The 26,439-nt window shown below is 39.5% G+C and overlaps 1 long non-coding RNA gene across 9 annotated transcripts in view; it reads left to right on the forward strand.

Moving 5' to 3' along the window:
- The window catches only part of LOC103477130 (uncharacterized), a 111,250-nt gene that overhangs the window by 30,212 nt on the left and 54,599 nt on the right, over positions 1-26,439 (forward strand). For 6 of the 9 annotated variants that reach the window (XR_014091206.1, XR_535590.3, XR_014091209.1 and 3 more), the window contains exon 4: positions 8,658-8,814. This is a non-coding gene — a long non-coding RNA (uncharacterized LOC103477130). Of the gene's footprint in view, positions 1-8,657; positions 8,815-10,942; positions 11,043-11,231; positions 11,446-26,439 lie in introns of those variants that run through there. The other 3 variants (XR_535585.3, XR_535589.3, XR_535584.3) reach the window with 2 other exon arrangements.

Consider the following 26,439-nt stretch of genomic DNA (forward strand, 5'->3'; position numbering starts at 1 on the left):
CGGCGAGCGGCGGCTCTGCTTGTGAGACGCTAATGGAGAGCGGCGTGGCGACGCGATGCGGCGCGGCGCTCCCAGAGGTGCGGATGGCGCTGCTGTGATAGTTGTGAACTCTTCCAGTGTTTATGTGTCAGCCAGCAGACATTCTCCACACCGCCTTCCCAGACGAGAAGCAGGGCCCCTCAATTAAACGAGTTAATTTGAAACCATAAGCTTGTCCTTAATTAAGAAGAGCTTAGACATCTCTTGAAATTAAATATCTGAAAAAAAAGGGAGAAAAAACGCCACGGCGATGACACAGAATTCCCTTTTTTCCTCAGATGGTCCATGTGTTGAGATAAACGTAACCTCGGCGAAGTCGGCGCCGTTTGGAGGGAAGTTTCACTTTCAAAGCGGGTCCATTGTGGACTCCCGCCACGTTTTCCGTCCGCGGAGAGGACGTCGAGACGGGAGACAGATTCTGCCACTAAGTAAATAATTTGTATGATAATTCATTACAGCGCAGTCTTTTTCAACTTTAATTGGTCTAAATGAAGAGACATTTCACACCATTTAGATAAAAAAGAAAAAGGAGGCCAGCGTAATGAAAAGGGGCCTGCCTATCGGACTTCAGAGGTTTGCTCTAAATGAAAATGTAATTGCAGGCGGAATGGTACAAGAGGAGAGACCCCGCGCCGCAGATCCGGGGGTATCTTCAGACAGTCGAGCAAAAGCTAATGACTGAGCAATTTGGAACATTTACTCACCCCAAAGACTCTCATTAAGTCAATCACAGGCTTAGCCCGAGACCCACTCGCAGCGCCGGAGCCGGCCCCGCGTTTATTCCCACATCAATCAGGAGGGGCCGGTTTCTTCTTCTCTCAGAAGCCATGAAAAACGCCCAAGTAATTTATTCTGGGATCTTTGAGAGGATAATGGCCAATTATTTGTTTATAACACTGGTTAAATTTTCATTAGGCAGATTAATGGAATATCATGTACTGTCAACAGTGGACGGAGGGGTGGTGTGTCAGAGATAAACGGCCAAACAGATGATGTCGCTTCGTCCGTAAATTGGTTTTTCGACGCCCCCCACACCCTGAACCTCCCGTATCCTCCATATGAAAATTTTAAAGGTGGACACGGCGTGGATGGAGGCTGGGTGGACGGGGGGACCTCCAGCAGAGGGGATGCTGGGAAACGGATGACTGTCATCAATCGGCAGGTTTGAGATTAAAGTCAGAATTCTGAGCCAAAAATTGGAATTATGAGGAACAAAGTCAGAATTCTTAAATGAAAGACAATTCTGAGAAAAAAAAACCTGGAATTGTGAGTTTGTCAGAATTCTCAGATATAAATGTCAGAATTCTGAGGAGAAGATTGGAATTTTGAGATTTAAAAAAGCCGAAATTGTAAGATTAACATCGAAATTCTGAGATTAAAAATGTAGAATTCTGAGATTAAAAATGTAGAATTCTGAGATTAAAAATGTAGAATTCTGAGATTAAAGTCAGATCTGAGAAAAAAAATCAATCAAGTTTATCTGTACAACACATTTCAGCAGGAAGGCGGCTCCAGGTGCTTTACAGTGTAAAAAACCCAAATCTTTATCATCATAAAAATTCCAAACAGAATAAAGTCAACATTTGAACAAACATTGCATTTTGATAAATGCCAAAATCACCAAAATCATAAATTAAAGTCGGATTCTGAGTTTTTTTTTGCTGTATCAAAATGGATGCAAATGGCAAAACTGCAATGGAAACACTTTTTTTATTGTTTTCAGTGCCGTTGCATTTTAGGCAATGCAATTTATTTTATTGCTTAAAATGCAATTTTCTCCTGTGTGTCTAATATTGTATAAAATAAGCATAACTGGTTCAATAAAAAATCAGAAAAATTAATCAATCATGTCACATTGATTCAGTATTTCATGCAGAATGAGTCCTGGGTTCATTTACACTATAATAAATACAAAATACTTGGAATTTTGTGGAAATTTTAAGTGAAATTTTGACTTTTTATTACCTGTAATCATCAAACTACCATAAACAATACGTCACCATGTACGAGTTCCACTTTCTGAGTTGAATTATTATAACTGCTGAACTTTCTGATGACGTTCTCAGTTCCTGCGCCTTTAAACACCATATGTTGTGTAAAGTTTGACTCCATGCTGCTTTGCACATGTTTACTCCCTTTCTCCGGCTCCCCTCCCCTTCAGCTGCCTCTGCTATCAATCACAGCCAATCCATAACCAATCCTGCAGGAACATATTTCATACAGGAAGCATTTGAAATGATAATTCAGGCGAATTTGTCAGAAGCCAACTTTTTTTAATGAAGAGAAAAAGCCACTTTTAGCAGCCACTGCGGGTGATAGCTTAATCTCACATTATGCAGGCGACACTAGATACCTGTAAGTGGCAGTTAAGAGTAAAATGACAACTACAAGGCGGGCAGGCTGGTGATTTACTGACCCCATATGATGCTGGGAGTTGATATAAAGCAGCTTGAACCGTGAGTCGTGCTTTCACAGACCTGCACCTGAAAGTGGTCTGGGAATTGTCACTTTGAGGGGAGCATATTACAGCTTCAAAAAGGGATCGCTCCCCCCTCCCCATATGCCGGTTTTTTTGAGTGCAGAGATAAAATATGGCATATCAAATCTTAATATGCACGCTTAACCCACTAGTGTGCAAATGATGCATCGTGGGTTCACTTCTCCAGATGGATGAAACCTGAATTTTAATGAGTGAAAGATTCCTGTGACTTTTTCCCCAGAGGTGGGAAGAGAAGCCAAACATTTTACTCAAGTAAGAGTAGCACTACTTCAATGTGTTTTACTCAATAGAAAGTAAAGAGTAACCATCCAAAGCATTAATCAAGTAAGGGTTTGTTTGCTTGTTTATTTGGAAATGTGACAAAACCCACTTAAAAGTTACTTTTCAGCAAGATGGAGATAGTTTTAAGTCAGTAATTGTTTAAATTTGCTGAAAAAGTACTAGTTTCACAGCCAGATTATTTCATTTACAAGACACTTTTCCCATGTTATAGACACCTTGCAGTGTGGCGTCGCTCCAGAAAGATCCCATGTCTGCCTGAGGCAAAAAGCTGCGTGTGAACGATGACTAGCATCGGTTGTAGCTGTTAGGTTATCAACATAATGCGCTAATTCTCAAACATACGCCTGCTATGTAAAAGAAAAAGGGACGCAGTGCTTTGCTGCTAATTGTCAACACTATGACAACGAGGAAAACGTTTTAATTAAGAAAAAGAAAAGTAGTGAGGGAGAAGGAAGTAGTTCAGTTATGCTAGCTTGACTATGAAAACCTTGAAATGTAGATATGATGTGAATTCAATGTGGTTCAGTTACAAAATAAAAAAAAAAGGCAACCTAAACACCAACTCTGACAGATCATGTTTAAATTAGCTAATCAACCACAACGATCACTAAATAAACATCAAGCCTGAGAACATAAAACTGTAACAGACTGAATGTTCTTCTTCTTTATGCGGGAAATGTTTGAGTGTTTTTTGGTTTTGAATCCTGAAACATAAAGTGGCGTTGTTGTCGGTTGCTACGGCAACGAGTCTGTAGCTTGGCCAGCACAGAGAGCGAGAAAAAAGTGGTTTAGAGTTATTATTTTTCCGTTTGCTATGGCGCACCGAACTAAAATAACAATACCTACATCTCCAGGTTTCTTTTAGTTAACGGGATTGTTCTACGGATGCCCTCCAGTGTTGTGCACGAAATTTCAGGACGTAAACAATAACATGCCGGGTCTATAGGTGAAATAATCTGTCAATGGCGATCAATATCAAGGAGTTATTAACTGAAAAGAAGCTCCTGTGTCTTGCTGAAAAGTTATTTGTGAGTTAGTTTGTCTTATTTCAAGTGTACTTAGATAATGGCGCTCAAAACAAGACCAAATGTATTTTGTAAGATTTTGTGTTTTTGTAGTGCATCAGCCATTGCCATGACAATGGTTACTCTTCCCACATACTTTATATAACATTAGTAGCAAAGCATAGTTTAGTTTATTAGGGATCAAAGATATTAAGAAAATAACAGTGCAGGAAGAGGTTCATAAAACGCCTCCACTCAAATACCATAGAAAAAAAATATTATCCAAGAATGCAATCCTTCTTTCTTTAGTTGATCACAAATTTATGGAATACAATCATATAGAAATAATAAAAATACCTCTAAATTTATTGTGCAAAATTCACATTTTATACTTTTTGGTACTTTAATTTGGGTCTGAACTGCTTCTAAAAACAGCATAAGTGCCAAAAAAAAAACACTCAGATGACTTTGGGCAGTAACTTCGGTGTTTTTTGGTGTTTGGAAAATGAACCGTTTCAAAAACCTCCGGAATGTAACGTTACAAATCCACAGATACTGCCCTTCACCCAGTGACCAGTGAACCCAGCCCGTTACCTAGCAACCCCAGCAGAGTTCTGCCCGTTTCCTAGCAACCCGAGCTAAGCTCCAAAACATTTGGTCAGCTGGTTTTACCTCTGTATGTGTTGTACAATGGCTACTGGAAAAGACAAGTGTTTTGTTGTTGACTTGCCAACAACAAAACACGTAAAATTATGACTTTGTTTTCATATTATTTGGAATTTATTCTATATTATTTTGATATATAATTAGTTTATATTAGTTTGTTTTCTTAGAAGGCCTAGTACTCGTAACTGGTTACTACCCAGCTCTCCGTTTTGCATCACGGACCTCGTTTTGGTTCGTTCTGATTACGTCCATTTGTCCATCATTTCTCCCCGTGAACCTTTGTGTCCAACATGTGAGTTAATTTTGGCTCCTGGATAGCGATCTGCCAACCTCGGGGCAGCCGAAGCGCCGACGAGCTTCGCTATCAAAACAATCGCGGTCTGAAGGAGGTTATCGTTGCTCGGCGCTATCTGTCACGCGGCCACCGGCAGCCAGTGGGACACAAGGGCCATTTAATTAGGCCCACTGCTCCTCTCTGGTGTGAAAGACTCTCAGGCCCCTTTGATTCCCCGCTGCTCTCCCAGCAGGAAGTGGTTGGTGATAATTGACACAGGATTTCCTTGTTAACCAGCGGCAGACTCTGTGGATTAAAGTGACAGAGATCTCCAGAAGAAAGTGGGGAGCAGATAAAGGCGGAGGGCGGAGGGAGCGGCGGGGGCAGCAGCTATTTACCGCTCTTGACAAACCAGGGAGGAAATAGCAATATCAGAGCGGCGCGCGGTCCTGCCGCGAGATGTAGCTCCCACTTATCTTAGCCATTTCAGCTTGGCTGATCAAAGATTGGCTTCCCTTAAAATAACCTGGGCCCAAGGTTGACTACATGCTTCACGTCCCCCTCCATAACTCCGTTTGTGGACGACTACAGAGAGATAATCTCATTTCATTTGCACAATTATACACTATCATGGAATAAAAGCATATTTGCAAATGACGTAATATTGTACCAAGTGGGTCACAGCATTTCCATGCAACCAGGAGAGAGAGCTTCCTCTTTATTTATTTCTAGATTTCCTTTCTTCTTATCTGGATACTACGCAGCTTACCAACAGACATTTTACAAATGCGCCGCAGAAGGTTTTAGCAGAGCTTTCTGTGCAGATAAAAGACCCTCTCCTCACTTTCTACAACTTCTGCTGCCATAAATTAGGCCCAATCTCTGGTCCATTGTTGCTCGAATCAACTTCAATTACTCAACGTATCCATGCACCTGACAAACACCGCAGACTGCCCACGGTGACCCAAACGTGGCGTAAATAGCGGTCCAGTCACAAACCGATGTGCTCGCTGATAAGAGGATGAGGTGATGGCAAATTTCCAGCGGCAGAACTTGGGTCAAAAGCAGGTCCAACGAATAAATCACAGCAGGAATTCCAGTGTCTCCAATCCCCCTGCTGACACACGCAGCTGTGGAGGCGCAGGAGGGGAAGGAGGCGGTTGCTTTATCATGACATGAGTTAGGTGACCACGGCAACGGCTTACTTTATAAAACGTAGAGGGGTTCAGATTTTAAGATGCAGTATTGTCATAGAGTTGGAAATACAAGACGTTTAATTAGCGTCAGGCAAGGTTTATATGGAAGAGGATTAGGGCCACTGTAAAAAACAAAACGACAAAAAGAATTCTGATTTTCACCTCAGAATTCAGATTTTTTATTTATTTTTATATTTTAGAATTTTCATTGTTCTCAAAATTTATGTTATTTTTAGTTCTGATGTTCTCAGATTTCTCAGGGATGTCTTTAAATCTTTGACTTTTTTTTTCTAGAATTGTCTTTTTCCTCAAAATTTCCAGTTTTTTTTCCTTCTTTGAGTTGAGTTTTTGTTTTAAGTTCTGACTTTGTTCTCAGAATTAAAAATTTTTGTGATTAAAGTCGGAATTAATTCTGAGAAGAAAAAATATCACGGCCAATATTAGCAATTGTGTGTAATTCATGATGCCTTCAAAAAACATGTAGTTAAAGTGTTTAAGGGACAACAATAGCGGGGAGCAGAGAGGACTGGACTGTTAAATCACAAACAATATAAATCACCACTCACGTAATCTCTCTCTCTACTTTATATATATATATATATATATATATATAATCTGAATGAATAGTCAATATATAGAATACTCACTCTTTGGTTGCCTAGCAACACTCTCACTCTTGGTTACCTAGCAACAATCTGTTGAGTAACTTGGACAGCAGCAGTTTAAAGTTTCGCCACTGTGGCTCATAACTACTTAAAAGTAAAAAAAAAAACCCAATGTGGAATGAAAACCGGATAAAACTGGAAAGGTCACACCACCAGTTTGACAGTATTTCAGATATTTAAGACAAAAAAATTAATAATTATCTATACCAACTGATATAAAACTCTTATATATGTCAGCCTACTTGTATAAGTTTGAAATTATGAAGACGGACTTGAATAAATTGACATTTCTACACCCAATTCCATCTATAAGTTTTAATACCCACTTAATCCTGTGAAGGCCTTACAGTGTACTTGGTGTTTTTGTACTTTCATAACTAAAATTGAGAAGTTTTACTTCTTCCCATTGAGGCACCTTTTATTTTTGCCAGGAGAGAGTTTAGCTCTGCTTCACAATGGGGCAAAGTGTGGCCATGAGTTACGCCAACTTTAAAGTGTTTAGATGCAATATTACCCAAACATGCTTCCCAGAAACTTCGCATCACTGTCCACACCTTCTTATCTGCGCTGCCTCACAGGTACAGTATCTTAACCGCGCTGTAAGGCTTCAATATGTGAGCATTAACACGCTTCAAGGTCCTTGATTTTTCCTCAGGAATTACTGTGTGGCAACCAGAAGGAGAAGCTGGAGATTTGTTCCCTCCAGTCTAAAATAAATAGGATAGACGGGGGAAGCAATCACATAGCCGACAACATGCTCTGCTATCGAGAAAATACAGCAGTTTAGATTAAGATTTAAACAAAATCATTTCTGTTTAATTTAATCTGTAAGCAGATAAGCTTCTACCAACATCCCGCAGAGATTTTGGGATGATAAGGAAACGTTCAAATGAAGAAAGTGTTGAACATGTCTGTCGTTATTTAAAGGAAAAAAATAAATAAAAAGCATGTGTGGAAGTAGTTTCATAAATGAAGGAGCTGAAGTGATACAGAAAGCTGTCGGCGTGATGTTGTCCAAACTTTTAGCCAAAACTAGAGAAATTAAGCTTCTCACAGGCCACAAAATGTGTTAAATTTGACATGTAAAGATGAGTTTATTGTTTTCTTTTTTTAGTTTCACCTGGTCGATAAACGTTTTATGAAATGTATAAATTTTTAAAGATCCAAAACATAATAAATAAGGTTTCAGATGGTTTTCTTATTACCATAAAATATCCAGATGTTGCTGTTATCAGTTGTTTTTGACTGGACTTGTGGTTGGGGCCGATCAAAATCATTTCAAGGGCCATAAATGGCCCCCGGGCCACACTTTGGACAACCCTGTTCTATACAGAAGATCTGGTAAACAGAACCACAACCAGCTTTATTCACCAGTTTGTGCTCAAAAACAAGAAATTTCACTTCGACTTCCACTTTCCTATCAATGAAAACATTTTAAACATGAATATATCAAAAGGGGAAATAAAAATAAAAGTTGGTTGTAAATATGTATACTGTATGGGTGTCCAAAGTGTGGCTTGGGGGCCATTTATGGACCTTGAAGTGATTTTGTGTGGCCCTCAACCACAAAACAAAAATGTCACAAACTAGTTTGTTCAGTTGAACAAACTTTGAGTTTGATGCTGTTAAATTTTCACTGCCTCTCAAAAGAAGATACAGACAAACAATAACATTCAGGGACTTTTACTCCAGAGCAGACTTTGATCCATCCATTTAATCAACTCCACCTAATAAAGCAAAAGTTTTGAAGAATGGGGAAAAAAAAGAAACAGACCCAAAAACCAAAGATAAAAGTGTTTTTTTTTTAAAATGCTAGATCTTATGTTTCAGATCTACAATAATTTACAGCTCTTTTCTATAGAAATCAGACTTCTAGATACATAAATGGCCCTCGCCCCTCACCTGCTTGTTGTTTGTTTTTGCTAATAGCATCACGAGATAATTAGCAATCAGAAAATTGATTTGAGGTCATTTTCACTTTGTGGAAAGAAGGAAAAATTAAAATTGTAACTTTTTTTTATATTTTTTCAGCATTTTGAAGAAATGCCAGACAGGAAGTGAGCTGCAGGGAGGAGAAAGCCGTGACCTTTCCCGGCCGCACCACCTTGGCCAAAGGATTAAGAAAACAGCGGCCACTGACAAACGTCCAGGAAATCAGAACCACATGCTGGAAGGGAGGCAGGCTGAGGTGATTATTTGTTTTCTGCTAAATTAATGGAGGCTAATTGATAATGTCATTACATCAGGAGGAGAGCGGGTGGGGGGGAAATCAAGGAATGCTGCCTATCAATCCTCACAGATGCTGCTGGGTTTTCCCTGGAGATAAAGATCTGTTCAGCTAACCAGAACCAGACTGGCTCATCTAAACCAAATTTAAACATTTTTTAACGCCGCAGGAAAATCTAGGAAATAAAACAATCTGAAATCAGGGATTAAATTCTAATTTATTCTGGCTTTATACGTCTTGTTGAACCGGAAACCAGAGAACTGAATGAAGAAAAGACAGTTTTTTTTCTTAACTTGACAAAAACACAAAATCCTACCAAGTATTTTTGGTCTAGTTTCTACTGCAAATTTCTCAGTACGCTTGAAATACAACAAAACTAACTTGGAAGTAAGTTTCCAGCAACATATAGGAGCTTGTTTTAAATGAATAACTCAAAAAAAAAAAAAAGTTGTAGTTCTACTGGCAGATTATGTAACTTCTTTCACAAACACAATCTGTGCCGTTACCTAGCAACGCCAGCCAAGCCCAGCCCGTTGCCTAGCAACCCGGAACTAGTTTTAACTGGCAGATTATTTCACTTATTACAAGATATTTTTCCCAGGTTATAGTCAAATAATTTGCCAGTGGATCTAGTTTTTTAAATTTTTTTTATAAATCTTGATTCACACTGCAAAAGCACTAAATCTTACCCAGAATTTTGTATCATATATTTACTGTACATTTCTTAGTTCACTTGAAAGAAAACAAGATTAACTTATAAGTAACTTTTTAGCAAGAAATCTGAGCTTGTTTTAAGTGAATATTGATGAAAAATGAGTAGTGGGAAAAATATATGAATAATCTGCCAATGGAACTGGTTCTTTATTCATTCGCTTAAAACAAGCTAGTTTTTCAATTTTTCCAGTGTACTAAGAGATATTTGCGCTAGAAACTATATCAAAAATACATTTTGCGTTTTTACAGTGAAACCTTTAGAAAAATATTGCGCCGAGGAACATTTTCAGATTTTTAGCGTGAAAAAAGGCTCAGAAATGAATTGATTTGCTCCACATGGCCTATAATTCAGCAGTGGACAAGACAAAAGGTCAGTATCTGCTTAAAATCTTCACCACTTGGAGTATTTCAGATCTGCAGAGCCGCAGCAGCTGTGGGAGAGAAGATGGTGGCTGCGCCGGTGATTTAGGAGACAGCGAGGGGCTTTAAAGGAGGAAAACAAGTTCATTACACTTCCATACTTGCTTATCACTCCCCAAAGACCTGTCAGCAAAGGCAGAGGAGAAATTAGCTTTCCCCAAACCCCCAAAAAAGAAGTTATTAGGCAAACCCCCAGGGTGGACATGTCGTTTGCAATTCTTACCCCAAGACCTTTGACCTCAAACTCTCTGGGGTCACTACTTCCTTTCAAACAGTTTGTGTTGCTCTATTGCTCACCAAACCCAAGTTTAGTGCGCTTCCTCTGGAGCAGCATAAGCCGGTTTGGTGCGTGTATCTGTGTAGGTTGCAGGGGTGGCGTGATGGCGAATGATTACAAATGTCTCCGTTCTAGTTTAATTGGATCAGGCTGACTCACAGCTTATGGAACAAGATCTCGGTTGTTTCAAAGCAGATGGATTAACAATTAAATTTGTTTGCTAATTCCGTGGCATACACCTTGAACAGAAAATAAGACGCATTAACTTGAATAAATTACGCTCTACCCACAGGGAATATAATTAGGGGAATTCCTTCTCATAGCCTCCCAATAGACTTTGTCTGACTTTTCATCTTGTAAATGTGGGAAATCATTTAAGAGTGAGACTCATCTTATTTTCTTTCTTTTTGTGCTTTGTGAGTCATAGTTGTTGCCTGCTTTGCACTAATAGATTTTACAGTATTCAGTCTGGAAGATCAGCACAAATATTGTTTTTCATTCAAATCAAAGGTGTTGAGCTCCTCCACATTTTCTGAAGTTACTGTCACAAACTTTGATTTTTTTACCCAAGTAAAAGTAAAACGTACAGTAGTAAAAAGTATTTGTTTTTCAAAAATGTGACTCAAGTAAATGAAACTGAGTAAATGTAACTAATTATTATATAACTCTGTATTTCAGATGAAAAAAAGAGTAAAATTGGAATCGGCAGGTCACGATTTTTAAAGATTGGTAATGGTGGATCGGCCAGAAAGCTGCAATCGGTGCACAGCTAATATTGGTAAATATGGTGCCTCTAACTCATAAAGCTGTGATAAAACATTAACTCATTCATAGGGCTTTTTACACAGTTTTACCAACGTTAAGATGTTCCAGATGTTTAATTTATCGTCAGAATGACACAAACCTGTCATGATTATTTTGGTTCTGTTTTTTATGTCTCCCGGCTGATTGTTGCTCATATTGACAGAGAAACCAAAGCGATCGGCTGTCGTGGTTCTGAAGAACCGCTCACATTAACATCAGCCGGCAGCTCATTAAAGCGGCGCGGCCTCGGCCTGAAACTCAGTGGCTCCGCAGAGCTAGCCCCCCCCGCTCAATAAGGCCAAACCTGCAGCGAGGATATTAGTCTGACAGCAGAAGATAATTTGTCATAACCTTATTTTAAAGCTCTATGAATGTCATCCTGTGTTGTGGCTCTTAATTGAAATGTAGTTTGCCAAGCAGGAAAATATATGAGTGCACATGCAGGGTGTTGGCAGGATGTTTTATGGGGACGCTAACCACACCTGGTTACCGTTAGCATCCTCCTTACTGTGTACTTTGCATACCTTCGTGTCACTTTTACCTTAAATTATCCCACAACGTTTTTCTTTTATTCATGAGAATCTGACATTTTCTGATAAATCTAGAAGTCAGAGCAGAGATAACCATTAGCTTTACAGTGATATGTTGTTTTCCAAACTGTGAGATTTATATTAGTTTACCCTCCAATCTTCAATCTTCCCCGGTTATGAACCTCGCCGCCCCTCCCCCACTGGTTCCTGAACCCACTTGTACGTTCTAGGCCTCCATAATAAACCAACATCTGCAGAACTTACAAGTGCTTTAGCTGCAGTTAATTGAGTAAATTGAAGCAAGCTGCAGCGCGGCGCTGATCTATGATCCCCCGTTGAGGGCCCAGAAGGGAGACAACAGATTTACTGCGAGGACAGTGGGCGGCCTTTTGTTCAGGTCCTGGTTCATGGGAAGTTTGAGGTCAGACGGGATTAAAATATTTTAGAGAACAAATGGAGCAATTTGAGTGCAATATTAGAAGCTCTCTGCCAGTTCTTACCGGGAATCCAGGTGTGATTTATTTAATTTTAAGCTGTGTCCTTTTTTTCGCCCTTGTTTTCTTTTACCTATTTCTTGATATTTGGGGTTAAATTTAAAACCGTTGATTAGCTCTTTTAAGTTTTAGCTCTTATGGGTCAAGGAAAAATAAAGTACATCCTCTGTTTCTGATTTGTAGCTACAGTTTGTACATTTTCTAAAAGAAAAATGTGGTTTTTTTTTTGCATATTTTTTTTAAACCGTCTTCATGTTGTGACAGTTTAACATGAGGCAGATAATCTGTGAAAAGATCAATCTCCTCTACCTCCTCCCTGAGATATTATCAGAGCCAGGAGGCTTGGGTTAACGTTGTCAGTCAACCTCATGTACGCGCTGCTAAATGTGCTAGTGGTGGAGAAACGGCACACCGCTATAGGAAAACCGTTTATCCACTGTCTTTGCCAACTAGCCTAGCATTCATGACAGGCTATGCTAGCTGCAGCATAGCAGAGAGCTAGACGGAGCTTAAGAAATACTTAATTTCTGAGGGGGATTCCGGCCCGCTACTAGTCTAGAGGAGCTGAATCCTGTTTCACACCTGAATGGTTGAAATGGGAGATTTCCTAAACATACATGAAAGAATCGCAGCAACACTCCTGGCTGTGTTGAGGAAATAACATTATAATGTGACGTAAACCTCAAAAAGGCCGATTTTACGTGATGTTTGAAATTGATCCATAGATGGCGGCGGCCATTATTGCTTCTTTAAACAGAGCGCTACTGTGTAACGTTTAAGTTCTTCTTCTTGCGTTCGGGTCGCTTTGGGGACATGAACCGTTCACACAGGAGTCTGATTGCGGTTGCATTTAATTTGTATGAACAACAACAAAAAAATTAGATTTCAATATTTCAATTGTGAATGTAGCTTTTCACAATATTCTAATTTATTGAGATTTATATGTGGAAGATGGTTAAGTTGAATTTAGCAAAGCTCTTCTGGGTACAGCTAAAGGCATCCCAGGTACCAACAGTGGCCCCTGTGCCACGGTTTGAGAACCGTGGCCTTAATGAACATTAAAAGAAAATATCTCCAGATGAGCTTTCTGCTGTAATGTGAAGCAGTTCATCACCAGTTAACTAATAAACAGAAACTTTAGCCATGCAGTCATTCACTTCAGAGCTTCTCCTGATTAATTCCAACATTCAGCATTTCCATCTCCCTAAACCCAGATAAGAAACGCACAAAAAAGGCCAACAGATTTAATCTAATACATAATAATCACATTAGAGTGGTGACAGAATTACTCTAATTGCCTCTACACTCTCCCTTGGACGCATCCAGCATCACACACTCAGAGCCCCATCTGTCTAATGAGGACATTTACAGGCTAAAATAAAACCATATGCTATTATCACCGAAGATGATTAAAAATTAAGACAATTTTGGCTCCGGCTCCAAGTCAAATTTTCCACCGGAGCTCTGTTGGCGTTCGTTGTTTGCCAGTAAATTTCCTCACGATTGGACGCGAACGATAATTAGCCGTGTTTGTATCAAAGAGCTGTCAGCCGCGGAAACCTTTCACAGCCAAACGGGGCCAACGGCTGACACCATCATTCAGGAGCAGAGAGGGACTGCAAGAGGCGTTCACAGTGGGAAGGGAAGGGGAGTGACACACGCAGAGCGGAGAGGGAGGAATACTGGGCCAAACTCGTTTTCCGCTTGACGGGTTAGCTGCAGAGAATGCGCCTTTACTAGGTAAATGATTGGAAGGAGTGGGAGGGGGACCTGCGCTGCTCTGCTATTATGTACTTCAAAGGTCTCCAATGGCAGGTTAAATGAAAAGCAAATGTGTTGCACTGCTGCTCAGATGCCACAAATGTTTTAGCAGGTGCAAGCAATGAAGAGGTGGGCAGTGCTGCACCTTGCTTGGGAATTGTTGGATCTTCCAGTTTTGTTTGATCAGGTTTAGTTGGAGTGTTTTCACTCCTGATAGTCCAGGAGACTCGGTTTATTCCAAAGCTGCAGCATTTGTTACATTTTTCAGCTGCTGTGGTTTGCTTTCTCATTGCACTGAGCCAAAACAAACCAAGTGGAAAGCCTGTTCCCCTCCTCACCTGTGGGGGGCGCTGCAACAAGAACCACTGAAGGAAGCGATGCAAAAATCTCAAGAAAACACGGACGCAACAAAAATGGAGTGGCGTCAGATTTTAGCAGTTGTAAGATTTCTCTTTTGTCTTTGGGGGGCTGAGTGAGCGTCGCTCCTTCACCCTGACGTTCCTTCCCTCGGTCGGGCGGAGGGGGGGGTGCGCCGATCTATGTTTTCGCATCCACCTGAATAATGTGTAGTTGCGCCACTGGTTAAATGTTACGTTAATCCAGTCATCTAATGTTGGCTTGTCATCTGACAACCATTTTCTTGTAATGTTTTTCTTACTTGCCGTTAGTAAAATAGTCATCAGATATTTGTTTCTTTTTGTGGCGTCTCGAGGAATTATGCCTAAATACATAAGCTTGAACTCAAAAGGAATGTTTTGCTTAAAAATATCTTGTAAGGCACTATTTATCTCTTTCCAGTAATCTTTTATAATTGGGCAGTCCCAGAAGACATGGTAGTGGTTTGCATTTTGATTTCTACATTTTCTCCAACATACGGGACGCTTTCCATCATAGTGACATTTCTGTGCAGGTGTAATAAAGAATCTTACCAAATTTTTCCATCCATATTCTTGCTAGTGTAGTGATTTATTGTATGTCCATTGATGGTTCCATATTATTGTCCATTCCTCCTCCGTTATCGTCAAATTGCTCTCTCTCTCCCATCTTGCTTTAAAAGTTCTTGATAAAAGTTATTTATAAGTTTGTTTGGTCGTATTTCAGGTGTGCCAATATATTTGCATTAGAAACTTTGCGTTTTTGCATTGTGCAGACTGCAGCTGCTGGAATGAGGTTGATTATTAGCCAGTGTTGTTGGTAGATTATTATGGGATGTTAATGGTTCATAAAAATCTGTTTATACTGCCTGTAGCTTCGTAATAGGATCACATTATTTAATAACCTTGGATCCTTTTCAGGCAAAGTGAACATACTTTCCTCCGACATCCTCTCACTGCTAAGCTAGCTGCTACGTTCCAAGGATTTCAAAATAAAACCACTTCCTGTTCCGCTCATTCTGAAATTTACTTTCTTCACTAAATTTTGTTTTTCTTGTTTTACTTTATGCCTTTAAATTTGAAGATTTCTGCTTTAAATGTGGATCTAGAAAATTGTTTCTCAGTATGATCAAAATTTTATTTACAACAGGGGTTGTAAATAAAGTTTTTACAACAGGGGTGTCCAAACTTTTTGCTTTGATTTCAAATGTTAGTTTTTTTGCTTACTCAACAATAAACTAAATGTGCAAAATTTTAACCAACGTAAGAAGCAAAGTAGATGTTATACTTTGCAGCTCTAAAATTTTAAAAAGAAAGGTTTGTAAATCTTTTGAGCTCAGTTGCACTAATTTGTTTTCAGTTATAAGAACAGGATTTGGGTCTTTTTCTTTCAAAATGTTTGCTATATTTGGCCAAGTTTGATAAATTAGATAAAACTGATTTGGGGGCAAAAGAGTCTGCTTTTCAGTAAAAGTAAAAATAAATGTAAATTACTGATTCTGTTTTAATTTATCACGCCATTATCTGATTTATTGTTTATTACTTCAGGTCTACGCACAAATTCAGTAAAACGGCCACAAACGGCCATTTTCGCATTATATTTCACATTCCTCTCTGTAATCAACACGATTCAGACGAAATGAGTAAGAGCTGTAAATGAATACGTTGTAAAAGCATTGCCGTGATTTTGATCTTTATCGAAACTAAATTCCTCGCTGCAGATTCTCCAAACGAACCGACTCAGTTCACCTGCTCCACATCAGCCGGCTTCATTACATAACGGCGGCGGCGGCGGCGGTGATTGCGGCTCTCCTCCGGGCAGAGCAATTACGCCGGTTGGTCATTATCACCTCACAACATCGTCTGCTCGCTGCACATCGCGCAGACAACACAGCGCCATATTAGTTCGTGTTAGGTCACAGAGAGCATGCACCGCTCTAATGTAGTAAATTGTGTTTGTTATAATGAGTGTGAAAGTAATAGGTGTGAGCACTAATAAGCACGTGTGTGTGTGCGTGTGTGTGTGTGTGTGTGTGTGTGTGTGCGTGTGTGTGTGTGTGTGTGTGTGTGTGTGTGTGTGTGTGTGTGTGTGTGTGTTTGTGTGTGTGTGTGCGCAAACACCAGGAAGATTGAACCAGACTGACGGTTTCTCCACGCCTTTGAGAGGATTTTAAAAACACTGATGGATTTAAATCCCTTCGTTTGGGATTCGTTTCTGTTATGATCAGAAACTTCCTTGCACAATTCTCTAAACCAGGGGTTCTCAGAGTGCGGCCCGAGGGCCATTTGTGGCCCTTTTACTGATAAATGCAGCATGCTGCAGTTCAAGAATGGTAAAACATTTTCCCCAAACATCACAGGTGTTTGATGCAGATGGAGATTTTTAGTTTTATTTGTAACCAGGGTAAAATTATCACCTACACCTTAAGTATTTTCCTTTTTATAACCAACTCTTCTGCCCCCAAATCAGCTTTTATCTGATTTACTCAACTTGGCTAAACATAGCTGGGGTTTCGAAAGAAAGCGACCCAAATCCTGTTCTTACAACGAGAATAAAATTGTTCAATCGAGCCGAAAAGAATTAGAAACTAGATGCTTTAATTTTTAAGTTTTAGATCTACAAAGAATAACATAGCTTCATAAAAGGACTACTTTACTTAAAATGTATCAAGTTGATTAGTAATGGGGTTATTGTATTTCTTTATTTATTGTTTATTTAAAGGTATTTAATTCCAAACTGTAGGTCACAGACCTACAGTTTATACAGTTGCAGCTCAAACATTGAATTTACCTTTAAGATTAATTGTTGCTTTTTTCAGACTGAGTGGTATATTTCCTGATAAATATGAAAAAGTAGCTTTTATCAGTGGCTACATGATAAATATACATAATCGATTATCAAAAAGTAAAAGAACCTTGATGTCACTGATGTGATTCAGTTTGTTTAGTTTTTATACACCTCAACCACAAAAATGCAAATTATGAATGAAATGTTGAAAATATTAGGAGAGCAAACAGTTTTTGATCCCTGCCCGTCTCTTTGTCTAGAGCCACTTCTGTGAAATCCACATCCGAGCCGTACAGGTGTTGATTAATCCCCTCGACATTTTCCTCAGACATTCTTTCATTTGTGTTGACATTCTGGTGGCGGGGAAATGAAATGCCCCGCCGTGGTATTTTGGAAACCCCTCAGAAGTCAGACTTACGCGGGCTAGCTGCGGCGATGGCCTACATTATGGAGTTTAAAGCCTCTGGGGCGCGTTCTGCTCTCACTCGCCCCGCAGGACCGCAGCAAAACGTGCGACAGAATCCCTGCATGGCAGACCCCTCAGCTGGCGCCTCTTCCAAGGAACAAGCTCACAAAATGTTATGCACACTTTTAAAAATGTTGACTTTATTCTGGATTTTAGGCTCAGAATTATTTAAATGCATGTAAAGTTGGAGAAAAACTGAGAACTCTTGGATATTTGATGACAGTTGTATTTTAGGCATAGTCTAATCCTTAAGTCCTGCAAGTTTTAGATGCATTTTTGTTAAAACACATCTGATTTAAAGGCTAAATTACCTCCTCAGCATGTCTTCAAGTTCTCCAGAGGAAATGATCCAGTCACTGGCTTCAGGTGACATCTGAAACATGAACCATTGCCACTCCGGAGCCTAAAATTAGCCTGGTTTATCCAATAATGTTCCTGTTTTTTGGGAATGCAGACAAAAGGCAGATTTTAGCTGTTGGATCAGATCTGTGTTTCCCCGGTTTTCTTTTATTTAAAGGTTTCCTATAATGCTTCCTTGAACACGTTAGGATAGATCTACTGGCTGTACAAAACATGTAAGCTACATGTTTTGCACAAAATCATTCCTAGATAATGAGATTTTAGTCTGCTCAGTTCAGAAGGAGCTGTTTTAGGGCTTCCTGTCACTTTAAATCCAAATAAGCTGCTGCTGGTCACCCGTCCAAAACTTAATATTTACACTCACAATAAAATAGTTGCAAACAGATGCATAATTATACAAAAGTAGATATTTGAAAAGCAGAAGTGTGGCCTCCTTCACAACCAACGAGAATGAAGCAAGTGGTTCCTGGATGGTAAGTCAACAACAAAACACTCGTCTTTTCCAGCAGCCATTGTTCAGCAGTGCAACCAGGTGTCCAAACATGCTGGAGTTCTGCTGAGGTTGCTAGGTAACGGGCGGAATTTCTGCTGGGGTTGCTAGGTAACGGGCAGTGCCTGCTGATTTGTCGTTATATTACTGAGGCTTTTGAAATGGCTCGTTTTCCAGACACCAAAAACATAAACTGCTTTTTTTAAGTGCTTGAGCTGTTTTTAGAAGCAGTAGAAATGGTAGTATAAAAAAGTGCATTGTTTTTAATTTTGAACAATGTCTGCTTTAATATCCAGCTACACACTGAACCTGATTCTGGAGCTGCCCAAAGTGCTGCTTTTCATGTGGTTAATGATCAATAACTGGGCTTAATGAGTCACATCCGTCTGACACAAAGTGACTGACATGAGGAGAAGTTAAAGTTGGCAGTTTGAACGCAGATGAAGACATTAAAACAAGACGGTTAGAAATTGATCGTATGCTTGTTTAAAGTCTGATCATTCACAGTAGATATGATACGTCTATAATTGCTCATATTATGTTACTTTGAATCGTCTGCAGCTTTTATTTGAAGTATTTTGATTGATGGATGTTTCTGCTCTCCTGTAAAACTTGCGTGCATTTCAGATGTATGGCTAAAGGTGGAAAATTATGCAAAGCAGCATCTCAAGCAAAAGGTTTTTCTTTTTTTTTTCTTGAAAGGGTCAGATTGAGCTCTTACTGATGGAGCGGCGAGAGGAATCTTGGCTTCTGCACTTATCTGGCGTGTGGAGTCTGGGGTGCTTTCCTCCCTCTTTCCTCCATTTCTCCTCTATCTCTGGCACCAAACTTATCAAAATAATGTGCAGTAAGATCATTTTTGGCTTTCGCCTGACAAACTGATATAAATTTCAATCTGAGTCTGACAGAAGTTTTTCATTTTGCCAAGAGTGCAGAAGGAGGTGTGTGCGTGCGTGTGTGTGTGTGTGTGTGTGTGTGTGTGTGTGTGTGTGTGCGTGTGTGTGTGTGTGTGTTGGGAATACTGGTTAAACTGTGACCATGTAAAGAGGAGTCGGCCAGCAAATGTTGTGTTTTCAAGCAACACCCAGGAAGAGCAAACACTTTCATCTGCGAGTCACTCAGTAAACCGAGATTCTTTCACGTCTTACTCGGGTCTGGAGCCAAAGCGCCGCCTCCGTTCGCCACTGGAGAATCACTTAATAACTCAATTATTATTATTCCTCACGCTCGTTATCGTTATTATCATCACCGCCTGTGGGGAATCCCTGCAGGATGCTGGAGAAGTTTCCATGAAACACCAGCTGGAGAAAATGGACGGAGACGTTCACGCCTCCTTAAGTGGCTGCTTAGCACCCCCACACCACCAGGGGGCCCCCAAGAGCAAAAAGGAAGCATGACTAAATGTTATTACTCTTGGAAAAGCAACAGTTTAACATGGTTAGGTTAATAAAATATTAAATCTCTTAACTTGTTTGCTATAAATTCAGTGTTGCTTTCAAATAGTTAAAATCATGTGGCACATTTAAATACCGCTCTCTGTATTTCAAAATCAAAATGTTGATTTTTAGTTTGCCAAGAATCAGCGGCCTTATCAACACCAGTACATTGTCAGATAATTACAAATGATGCTAATAATACATAGTTCCCACAAATCTGAACAGGAAGTGATCCCGCCACTGAGCCGCCATCTTGGTAGGAAATCGCTGCTGAACCATGGCTTTGAGACCAATAGAAAGAAATTATATTGACACTCTTGACAAATGTGTGAAAATATATCAACCAAATTGCTGCTGTCAGGATTGACCCATCAGAGACAGAGAATGTGGCTTGTTTATTGTTGTCATAGCAACACAATGTCAACTGGCACAGCAGTTATTTGCGGATACCTACCAAGATGGCTGTCAGCTACAAAGTTTCCAGAAATGTGTGGCATGTTTAGGCCTGTCACGATAATGTATATTACTGGATGATAAAATGTCCCAGACGTTTTTGCAATAAATGATAATATTGTTGTTTTGAGACCATTTTCAAGCAATATTATGGTAATGACATAATAATGATACAAGAACACATTCTCAAAGATGGATAAACTTTAAATTCTAATAAATATTTAAAGATGGCAACTAGAAGACATTTATCTGCCTCCTTATATTAGGTCTGCTCTATTACCTTCTTAAGACCCATTTTTATTTTGTGGCATTTAAGTTCTTGTGATTTATTGTAATATTTTAAGTTATTTCATGATTATTTTGTTTTATTAGAACTGGTGTATTTATTGATTTATGTACAACACATTGGTGCAACAATTTTAAAGGTACTTTATAAATAAATTAGACATATTACATATTTAAAATAAATAAAACAACAGAAACAACAATTAAAATGAATTATGAAGTCTCTGTAAACAAAATTATCCTTCAAGAAAAAGAATAGTTCAGACAGAAGGACCAGACAGAAGACTTTTATTATTCAGTTTAATTGATTGTTACTTATTGCACGTTTAGAGTCATCTGGGGTTGACCTGTTGGTATGGGGGGGCCCCAAACAAAAATCTGCTCAGGGCCCCTAAAAGGTTTGGGCCGGCTCTGCTGCCGGGTCCAGTTTGGCAGCGGCTTCGGATGCAGGAATCTTGCACCCTCATTACATCTCTGCCACTCTAATTACAAGCTGCTGTAGAGCGGTTATCCTACACCAAACAGCGACAATGACGGCACCTTCCCCTCTGAGGCCGAAACCCAACACAGCGCCGCCGCCAACAAAAGATGCTCCCGCCGGAAAACGGCAAAACGTTTGGCTCAAGAAAACATTTCAAGTAACTTAATTCTCATCAACTTGTTTGTATTCATCCTAAACACGTGGCGGAAACTTTTAGATTTGAAAAAGATTGATAAGTTAATCTATTTAATTTATATATTGGATTAGCCAAGAGGATTTCCCACAATGCATTGTGCCACCACCAGCAGCTACTAATTTTAAGATGAGCAATTTATCACTGCTTTCTATGATTTCTGTGAAAGTTTGAGCAGAAAAATAAACAGAAAGCAGGAAATATTTCAATGAAGTTGATTTATTTTTTTACAAGTCGTATCTAATTAAAGAATCTGGGTGTTAAGTAATTATACTCAGATTTATTAAGTTGCACTCACTAAAATTGCAAAAGTTAATGTTACTCAATGTAATAAAAATCATTGAGGCAACATGTTTGCATTTTTATTTTTTAAGTAAGGAGAACTAATTAGGTTTTACAGTAAAGTTACTCACAATGACGAAGTTAGTTGACTTATGTAAACTTAAGATGTACATTTTGCACATAGCATATTTTTTATGTTTTAAAACTTGACGTTTTTGAGGCAATAATTTGGTATAATTTTTTGGAGTAAATGCCACTTACTGCATTTTACAGTGAAAAATCTTAAGAACATTTAAATGTTTGAATCTTTTCAAGAATGTACAAATGTGGACAAATCCGTCAGCACTATAAGAAACGTTAAAATAAATTAAGCTTTTATTGCAACAGATTAAACTCACAGCAAAACATTTAGAACCTTTAAAATAAAAACATTTCACAGTTAAAGAGGAAAAAAAGTGTTTTAATTTATATTTTGTTTTTTTAAATCACTCCAGGAACTGTTAATTAGCAACATGTGACTTCCTGTTTCCCTCACAGACGTTTATTTCTCTCAGCCACTCCTCAAATTGGGAAAAACAGGAGAACATGTCGTTCAAGAAAGGAAGGTGTGGAATTAAAAAAGTTTAAAAGAATTGTAGCTGTGAGAAATTAGGCAGGACAAGAACCGAAGTTTATCTTTCCATGACACAGAAAGCAGAAGAAAGCAGAAAAAAAAGTCTCCAGAAGCCATTAACATGGCACCATGTTGATTTTCTGAGGTACAAAACATGTAATTCATATTTTGCACATTTTTGTACTTCCATTTGGGTTTCTGCTGCTTCTAAAAACAGCCCGAGTGCTTAAAATCCCACCGAAAACTTGAAATGGCTTTAAAATGTGTTTAAAAACCTTCGAAAAGTATCATCACAAATCACCAGGCACTGCCCGTTACCTAGCAACCCCAACAGCATTCTGCTCGTTACCTAGCAACCCCAACAGCATTCTGCTCGTTACCTAGCAACCCCAACAGCAAACACAGCTTCAGCCCGTTTTGGTCAGTTACTTTCCCCACTCTATGTGCTGTACAATGGAAAAGACAAGCATTTTGTTCGTTTTGCAGGAGGCTCCACTTCTGCTTTTCAAAGGTGTACATTTGCATAAATGCACATCTGTTTGCAGTCACTTTCATGGGGAAGTGGAAACATTGAGTTGGGGAAGACGTGCAGCAGCTTATTTGGATTTAAAGTGACAAGACGCCATAAAACAGACTAAAATTGTCCAAGAATGATTTTGTGCAAAAAATGTAATGAACATGTTTTATATGGTTCATAGATCTATAGATCTATCCTAACCTGTTCAAGGAATAATAATAGGCCACCTTCAAGCAAACTGAACACACAGTTTTATCAATATTAGAATAATGTTGAGGATGTTATGGGATGATGTTGACACCGTATTTCATAACATTTCACTCCTCCAAAAAAAGAAAGAATGGATTAATTTTAAGGGATTTTTCCCCCACATCCTGTAAGTGGCGTTTTTTAAGATGAAAGTGAGGACGGCTGAATGCATTCGACTAAACGATGATGAAACCCGAGCAGCATCCTTTTTCTGGCCCCCTCGCTCGGAATCATGGCGGATGAAATCCATTTACACAACAGCCGGCGAATTGGGCTGTGAATGTGCTCCGCGGTGTCCTATCGCACGCACATTATTGTTCGAGATCCTGTGTTATGCTGACAAATCCTCTGGTGGCAGCAGTCACCTAAGCGTCTTCCATGAAAGGGATGTACATTTTCCTCCACTTATTTCTGAATTTATTGTGTTCGTCGCTAATCCAGAGATGGGTTCCTCGTGTAATACCCACCATCTAATCATTCTTAGTAGCACGAGGGCTTGTTAGACAAGATCCTGTGGACTGTAATTGTTTTGCCGATTGACAACACAGAAAAGCAAAAAATAGATTAAGGCGCACAAAGCGGGACGTCAGCGGTGTGTTTTACTGCTGTAAAAATTCAAAACGTGGCACAATGTGCATCTACCCAAACACCTTGCTGGTTCTCCTTTGAACATCATCATTGTCTTAATAACACGGCTGTGAAAGCTGAGTCCTCATATTACACAGCACAATGTTCACAAAAGTCCACACTGGGCCGCGCACATCCTAAAAGGTTTATGACGACCATTTAGCATCGCGAGAGCGCGGCTTAACGCGGCCGTGTCAAGATAACATGCAAGCATCCGTGTTGTTTTCACTGGCTGTCAGCACAGATTTTACACCGGCTGCAGGGAGACGCGGGCATGTGCGCTTCAAGATGCTCCTGCTAGGGGCTGTCACAGCAGGGGAGCGGGGCCGGGGCTCTGGGAGGCGCAGAAAATAGAACAAGAGAGACGGAGAGCTCTGCTGTCCAAGGAGATGACGGGGAAGAAAGGAGCACAGTGGATAATTTGACTGGAGTAGGAGGATAATAGGGGAACGGTGTTTTATTTCCTCTCTCATCCAAGCCCTCATTTAGCTGCATGAGCAGGAGAGAGAGACGGAGAGAGAGGCGCTGCAGAAACTAGGTGGAGCTATTGCTTGCATCTGCATGTGCTGGAGGCTTATCAGAGGCAGGAGAGGCCAGATCTGACTGACTGTTCCCAGATCAGACGACGCAGACAAACCCGCTCAAGTCCAAGAAACTATCCAGATATATATGTATATAGGCAGAAAATTCACATTTTGCATGATTTTGTTCTCTCATTTGTGTTTCTACTGATTCTAAAAATCAGCCAAAGTGCTTTAAGAAAAAAACCCTCAGCCATGTTTTTGGCAATAAATTAATGTTTTTTGGTGTCTGGAAAATTAGCCGTTACAAAAACTTTAGAAACGTAACGTTACCTAGCAACCCCAGTGGAGCTCAGACGGTTTCCTAGCAACCCAAGCTGAGCTCCAGCACGTTCGGTCAGGTGTTTTTAATGCTGTATGCTCTGTACAATGGCTGCTGGAAAAGATTTTTGTTGGTTGTGCAGGAGGCTCTACTTTTGTGAATTATAAATTATATAATAATAAATATATATAAGAAGAGGCTTATAATTTCCTGTCTAAATCTAAAATAAAAACTGGAGTTTTGAGAATAATCTCTGAAATTTTCTAGAAAACCTTCAAATTTGCAGAGTTTGAAAAGTCGAAAATGTTCAACTTTTGAAATTTCCTATTTGTTTTTTTCTCTTTGAAAATTTCTGAAATTTTTAGCCAGAAATGTAATATTTATCTTCCACCTGCAGTGGTCCTGACACGCCGTCGGAGTGATGACGTTTGTTGTGAATTATTGCTTTATAACTGAATTAAATCTGGGCCCGGGTCAGATCCTGGAGTTTGATCTGAACCGAGGCGGCGCCCCGAACTTTGACCCTGTCACCGGGTCGAGCGCGGCTCGCTTCAGAGTTCAGCTTGTTGCTGAAGTTTAAGGAGGGGGTTCGTTCTTTATCAGGCCGGCGCTCCCCTGCGCCCCCGAAAAGATGACACCCGACAGAAATTAATCTGCGGGGAGATTGTGTTGCTGCTGTAATGCTGAGTCGAAATTTGCAGACTAAATTACTCTTTGGCTCTATCTGCCCCATCAGCCGTGCATCATAAAAGCCAGGGTTTAGTGTGAGATGAATAATCTCACTCCAGCAAGCCTCTCTTCGCCCACCCTCCACCTCCCCCTCCCACCATAATCGTCAGAAGGAGAGCCAGCTTAGTCAACCCTGTGCTACGGGCCAGGATAATAATTGCTGTATTAATTGGTGTTGTCCAGGCTAGACAGACTATAAGAGATCCCACTGGGGCTAATAATTAATGTTTTTTCCTCCTCCCTGCCTGCTTTTTGCCATTTCCATAAGCACCAATGAAGAAACCCAAACAAGGCTGCTTCTTCTTTTCTTTTTGCAGGACTGTCTGGGCTGATTTTATTAATTTATGGTGCTGTGAAAAAGTATTGATTTCTTACAAACCAGATTAAACAAAAAAAACAAAAAATTTCATTTATTTTGTGGTATCTCTGTATGTTTGTTTTTGTTTTTCTTACTCACGGTAGTAGATCCTATGAAATCCATTTTATTTTTTCCCATTTTAACCATATTTACTAACCCAAGAAGTATGTAATTATGAAGTGAATTGGAAGCAAATTAACATCGATAGCCAGAGGTCAACATTTCTTTTTATTCTCTATCAGGATGAATAACAGGACGTTGGTTTAATAAAGTGTTAAAAAGTATTTCCCCCTCATTTTTTATGAAGTACACAAACGTTATGTGCAAGGGGACGTGTTTTGCAAAATTCACCTTTAGCATGTTTTTATTCTTCCATCTGCGTCTCTGTTTCTAAAACAGCATAAACATTTAAAAATAAACACCCGGTCATTTTTTTAGCGATACGTTAATGTGTTTTGCCATTTCAAAAACCTTCAAAATGAAACGTCACAAATCAGACAAGTCCAGCCCGTTGCCTAGCAACTCGAGCTGAGCTCCAGTATGTTTGGTCAGCTTGTTTTATGCTGTATGTGCTGTACAATGGCTGCTGGAAATTGTTTTGTAGTTGACTTATCAAAAACAAAACAGGTAATATTACGACTTTATTCTCGTAAAATTATGACTTTATTCTTGTATTGGAGTTAAACTATATCATGTATTTGTTTTGTTGTTGTCTATCCATCCAGAAAACTCTTCCTACGTTCTTGTTGGCTGTGCAAGAGGCTCCACTAATGCTTTTCAAACATTGGTGGTCTAATTGGGAGGTTTGCAGCTTTTAGCTGCGTGGCAGAAGTTTATTTGGATTTAAAGTGACGAGATGCCCTAAAACAGCTAAAAATAGACACAAATCCAATGATTTTTAAAAAGAAAATTTTTGCAAAAAATGCAGTATATAATTTATAGACTTCATAAGTTACCTTTAAAACGAGTTTGATAAAAACTTGTGTGGCCAGATTCAGCCTGGAGTTTGACGAAGGCCCTCCCAGACAAAACGAGCGGGGAG

The sequence above is a fragment of the Poecilia reticulata genome, chromosome 15 (assembly GCF_904066995.2).
Source record: "Poecilia reticulata chromosome 15, P_reticulata-male-v2, whole genome shotgun sequence".
NCBI lineage: Eukaryota > Metazoa > Chordata > Actinopteri > Cyprinodontiformes > Poeciliidae > Poecilia > Poecilia reticulata.